Here is a 6,415-nt window from a genome sequence, read left to right on the forward strand (position 1 = left end):
AACGTAGCGGGCAACATTGATGAATTCTACAGCATTAATGAAAGGGTAGCAGTCGTCGTAATAAAGCTGAATAGGAGGTACAAAATGAAGTATAGTACAAGCCTAGGCACCAACCTCTAGTCACGATGATGAAGAAATTGAACAGTTTTATGAAGATGTTGAACTAGCAATGAGAAAGGTGCAAACTCAGTATACTTTAGTCATGGGCGACTTCAATGCAAAAGTGGGGAAAAAAGCAGGTTGGTGAGCAAGCCATTGGCAACTACGGCATCGATTCTAGGAATGCAAGAGGAGAGATGTTAATAGAATTCGCGGAAAGGAATAGGCTCCGAATAATGAATACCTTCTTCAGGAAGCGCAGCAACAGGAAGTGGACCTGGAAAAGCCCTAATGGAGAAACAAGGAATGAAATAGATTTCATACTCTCTGCCGATCCAAGCATAGTGCAGGATGTAGAAGTGTTAGGTAAGGTTAAGTGCAGTGACCATAGGTTAGTGAGGTCTAGGATTTCTCTCAATTTGAAGAGAGAGAGAGTGAAATTAGTCAAGAGGAAACAGGCCAACCTAGAGGCAGTAAGGGTAAAAGCAGACCAATTCAGGCTGGTGCTCGCAAACAAATATGCAGCTTTAGAACAGGAAGATGAAGATAACATAGAGATAATGAACGAAACCGTAACTAGGCTGATCTCAGAAGCAGCAATTGAAGTGGGAGGTAAGGCACCAAAGAAACCTGTAGGGAAGCTCTCCCAAGAAACAAAGGACCTAATAAAGAAACGACAAAACATGAAAGTGTCCAACTCAAGAGATCAGATAGAATTCGCTGAACTGTCAAAACTGATCAACAAGAAGAAAGTAAGGGATATTCGAAATTATAACGTGGGAAAAATTGAGGAAGCCGTAAAATATGGACGCAGCATGAAATCAGTAAGAAGAAAACTAGGCATAGGACAAGGCAAGATGTATGCACTGAAAGATAAGCATGGTAATATCATCAGCAATTTCGATGACATAGTAAAAGCAGCAGAAGAATTCTATACTGACCTGTACAGTAGCCAAAACAGCCAAGCTTCTTCCATTCGAAATAGTGATGAACCGGATACAGAAGCTCCCTCTATAACTAGCGATGAAGTTAGAAGGGCCTTGAAAGACATGACCAGGGGAAAAGCGCCTGGAGAAGATGGAATAACAGTAGATTTAATCAAAGATGGAGGAGATATCATGCTTGAAAAGCTTGCGGTCCTTTATACGAATGCCTCACAACTTCAAGTGTACCAGAGAGCTGGAAGAACGCCAACATTATACTTATCCATAAGAAGGGAGACGTTAAAGAATTGAAGAATTACAGACCCATTAGCTTGCTTTCAGTATTGTATAAAATATTCACGAAGATAATTTCCAATAGAATCAGGACAACACTTGACTTCAGTCAACCAAGAGAACAGGCTGGCTTCAGGAAGGGATATTCTACGATGGACCATATCCATGCCATCAATCAGGTAATCAAGAAATCTGCGGAGTACAATCAACCTCTCTATATGGCTTTCATAGATTATGAAAAGGCATTCGATTCAGTAGAGATATCAGCAGTCATAGAGGCATTGCGTAATCAAGGAGTGGAGGAGGCATACGTGAATATCTTGGCAAATATCTACAAGGATTCCACAGCTACCTTGGTTCTCCACAAGAAAAGTAGAAAGATACCTATCAAGAAAGGGGTCAGGCAAGGAGACACAATCTCTCCAATGCTATTCACTGCATGCTTAGAAGAAGTATTCAAGCTCTTAGACTGGGAAGAATTAGGAGTGAGGATCGATGGCGAATATCTCAGCAACCTTCGGTTTGCAGATGACATTGTCCTATTGAGCAACAATGGAGAGGAATTACAACAAATGATTGAGGACCTTCATCGAGAAAGTGCAAGAATTGGGTTGAAGATGAATATGCAGAAGACAAAGATAATGTTCAATAGCCTGGCAAGCGAACAAGAATTCAGGATCGCCAGTCAGCCTCTAGAATCTGTAAAGGAATATGTTTATCTAGGTCAATTACTCACAGGGGACCCTGATCATGAGAAAGAAATTTACAGAAGAATAAAATTAGGTTGGAGTGCATACGGCAGGCATTGCCAAATCCTGACTGGGAGCTTACCACTGTCGTTGAAAAGAAAAGTGTACAATCATTGCATCCTACCGGTGCTAACATACGGGGCAGAAACTTGGAGGTTAACAAAGAAGCTCGAGAACAAGTTAAGGACCGCACAAAGAGCAATGGAACGAAAAATCTTAGGAGTAACGTTAAGAGACAGGAAGAGAGCGGTGTGGATCAGAGAACAAACGGGGGTAGACGATATTCTAGTTGACATTAAGCGGAAGAAATGGAGCTGGGCAGGCCATGTAATGCGTAGGATGGATAACCGGTGGACCATTAGGGTTACAGAATGGATACCAAGAGAAGGGAAGCGCAGTCGAGGACGGCAGAAAGTCAGGTGGGATGATGAGGTTAGGAAATTCGCAGGCGCAAGTTGGAATACGCTAGCGCAAGACAGGGGTAATTGGAGATCGCAGGGAGAGGCCTTCGTCCTGCAGTGGACATAAATATAGGCTGATGATGATGATGATGATGACACATTGAACTGGTTTTTACGTTAGTAAAATGAAAAATCAACGCGTTAGAAATGGTGTCGAAGAGACGCTACGCGTTACAAACAAGCTGACTGAAGCCGCGGCTCTGTAGCCGGGTTTAAGCCAACAGTATTAAAAGATCCCAATAGATGGCGCGAGAGCAGGGCGAACGCAGGAAATTTGAATTGAATTCAGCAAAACCTCCATTCCATCCATCATTGGAGGAGTGAGAGGTAAGGGGAAGAGCTTGAGGGGTGGGAGAGGGAGAAGAGAGGGTGTTACGTATCAAGGGTGGCAGAAGACTATCGTCCTTCGACGTCATTTGCAGCGAAGCAAGCATATATGCGACCAATTTTTTTCTGACGGAACACGCCGCCGGCGGCGGACGCCAACACAAATGGCAGGGCAAGGACGAAAAAATGTTTGAAGGAAGGTTAAAAAGAATTCCCCCCTCCCCCCAGCCAAGCTAAACATTTTTTTTTAAATGCCCTGGTTGAACGCGGTTAAACCAAGTTTGTCGAGCGATAGTACGGTTTTGCTTGCTTTGGGAAAGGACACACGCTGCTCGGCGCCGGCAGCAACTACCTCATCTACAACTGCACCACAAGACAACACACAGACGCTACTCGGCGCGGCAGCAGCAGTGAGTGAATTGATCTTCATGCTGCGTCTCGCTTCAACGCGAACTAAGCGTCGAAAGCCCGGCGCATACGAAGCTATACACCAGCACTCGGCGCACTTCGTTCACATCGGAGATCGCTGTCAAAATACGGGCGCCCCCGCGGCATACGCAGCAGCCGCCGGTAGTGGCAGGATAAGTCCCAGTTTGACCTTGGCTGAGCTTGAAGGTCATATTTACAGAATCAGGCGTTTTCTGCGTTTGTAACTGAAGTAGTAGAGCTATCGCTCTAAAACATTCTTCTTCAGTTTACGTACGAACACACTACCGGTGAAAACATGGCTGACCAAAAAAGGTATGTTCGTGCCCTGGTCGATAATAAACTGTTTACTCTGCAAAATACCTTCAGTGAAAATTTTTGGGCTTTACGTGCCAAAACCACGATCTCAAAATTAACCCAGATTCCCCCGTAGTGGGGGAATCTGGGTTAATTTTGAAATCGTGGTTTTGGCACGTAAAGCCCAAAAATTTTCACTGAATCCCAGCATTCCAGGAAAACATTCTCAAATGGTCTCATGTATTTTGCAGAGTAGACAGCTTATTATCGACCAGGTACTGGGGGAATCTGGGTTAGTTTTGACCACCGAGGGGTTCTTTAACGTGCCCTCAATGCACGGCACACGGGCGTTTCTGCATATCACCCCCATTGAAATGGGGCCGCCGGGGCCGGGATTCGATCCCGCGGCCTCGGACTTAGTAGCGCAACGCCAGAGCCACTATGCCACGACGGCGGGTTCGGATTCCGTCTTTCACTGGGACATTCTACCTGAGGACTATTAAACTGTATACCTTCACCGGTCTGGGGTTTTACGTGCCAAAACCAGTTCTGATTATGAGGCACGCTGTTGTGGAGGGCTCCGGAATAATTTTGACCACCTGGGGTTCTTTAACGTGCATGCGCATGCACTACAACGCAAGCACACGGGCGTTTTAAATACGAAGCATTTCTTGGCGAACAGTTGCCACTTACAAACTGAACATAAAATTAAAACTTATTCATAACATGCGCACGAAGAAACAAGAAAATAGTCACACGTTGTATAATTCACCGCTAAACTCAGTGGATAGCAATACAGTTTGGACTCCCGCCCCTTTTCGGAAGCAAAGGTTTTAGGCGCGTGGAGAAGAGTTGACCATGCCCAGCGCACCATAAGATCACTTTTGAACTTTATGTGTGAGACAGGCTTAGACGGTCGTCTCTAGGACCTGTGCAGTGTGCAGTGTGCGAAATGTGTTTGTGCGATGAGTTTTTGTGTTGGACAACACTACTCCTGCGTGTTGTGTGTGAAAAGTGCACAACCGCGTATTGGACAGCGTGTGTAAATAGTAGCTCACTGTACGATATCATAATCACCTGCCACCTACCTCTCCCTGTATCTCCCACTTCCCCGTACCCCAGTGAGGAGTAGCCGGCTAGAGACACGCTCTCCAGGGCCGACCTCTCCTCCCATCTCTTCATTAAAATCTACTCCTCCTCCTCTAGTTGCAAATACTTCACTTCGACATACATTGAGCACCGCCACAAATAACAAAAGAACAGTATCACAAATGCTTTAAAATTATAAGAATTAAGTAAAAGCAATATATCTGGAACTCTCAATGAGACTATTAAAATGCTAGAAAGGCTGCTAATTTTGAGCGAGAAAGTTTAGCATCAGTAAATGCTGAACACATATCGGGGAATGGCGCGGGTCAAGCACAAACTATAATGTGCTGATGTAGATCTTGTAATAGACGAGCACCGATGTTGCAGTTATACATGTCTGGAGTATGTCCGGTGCATGCTCCCTGAAAAAAAAAATCGTCTAGGAGCATTTCCTTGGATTCTTTTAACTCCAGATAATCTGCTGTCGGCAATCTTCAAATTCGTATAATATATACGTGCGAGTTCTGCATGACTAAGTTTTAAATTGCTAAGTTTATTTCGCCTCAGGATTATCCGACACTATATTTTAATTAAAGAAATCAAATGTAACATTAATGTAACGACACGTTCCAATGTTCGAAGTGTAACTGGAACGCGTTACTTCCGCATTAAAGGAATTTGTAACGGGAACTCGTTTCAAGATTGGGAAGGAACGAGGAACGAGCTTTCGTTCATGTTTTAGGGTAACGTGTACAACACTGGTATTGCGGATTCCGAGGGAAACGTTGGCTCCGTCTTCACGTGCTTATGGGAGGAGTTATAGTAGATGGGCTCCCGTTCAATTAATAATGTTAAGGTAGATCAGAATAAGCTATATTTAAAACAAAACGACACGTACTGTCCTCACGGAATGGAACAGAGCCTGTGTTCAGTTATGTAACTTTGCTGAATATGCTAGGGACCAATTTGGAGGCGCCCTCCACCAAACTGTGCGGTGAGCGCGCACACTGGTATTCTTCCAGCAAGTTCTGTTTTCGCACTTGATTGATGTCAGGATTACATATCCTGCTGGAGAGACGTGTTCTGAAAGTATACGCTGGCTTCACATCAACCGTAGGACACTTCTTATTTAATGTTTACATACTGCAGCCCTATTTAGGGCTATGGTAAGAATGGGGAATTATACAATTTGCAGGTAGAAATTGGAATCAGCTATAGCGCAAGACAGGAGTAACTGGAGATCGCAGGGAGACCGGCCTTCGTCCTGCAGTGGACATAAAAATAGGCTGATGATGACAGCATAAAAATGGTACAATTATACACAACACTACAGAGAAAAACATAAATAAACAACAGAAATAGATCAATAACACTCAATCTTCAGCAAGAAATTGTCCAACGGAAGAGAATGAATGGCTCCAGTTCCAATATTCTATAGTTAGAGGGGGAAAAAAACTATATTTAAACGCGTCATTTCTTGAGCGATAGACCTTCCAGATGAAAAAAAAAAAGGTTCCGCGAATTTTATGTGTGTGCTAGGAGAAGGAACGTTAGGGGAATAAATTAAGGTGTGCAAAATCTTTAGCGATTTTATGGGTGCTGCTAAGAGTATAGTTATAGATTTAATACAAAAGAAATCGAGGATGGTTAAAAGTTGCTGCCATAACGACAGTAGATGATCATGAAAGTTTTTTTTTTCTGAATAATTTACAACTTCTCAATATCGGATATTTTATATGGGTTCCACACC

Source organism: Dermacentor silvarum, chromosome 3 (assembly GCF_013339745.2).
Source record: "Dermacentor silvarum isolate Dsil-2018 chromosome 3, BIME_Dsil_1.4, whole genome shotgun sequence".
NCBI lineage: Eukaryota > Metazoa > Arthropoda > Arachnida > Ixodida > Ixodidae > Dermacentor > Dermacentor silvarum.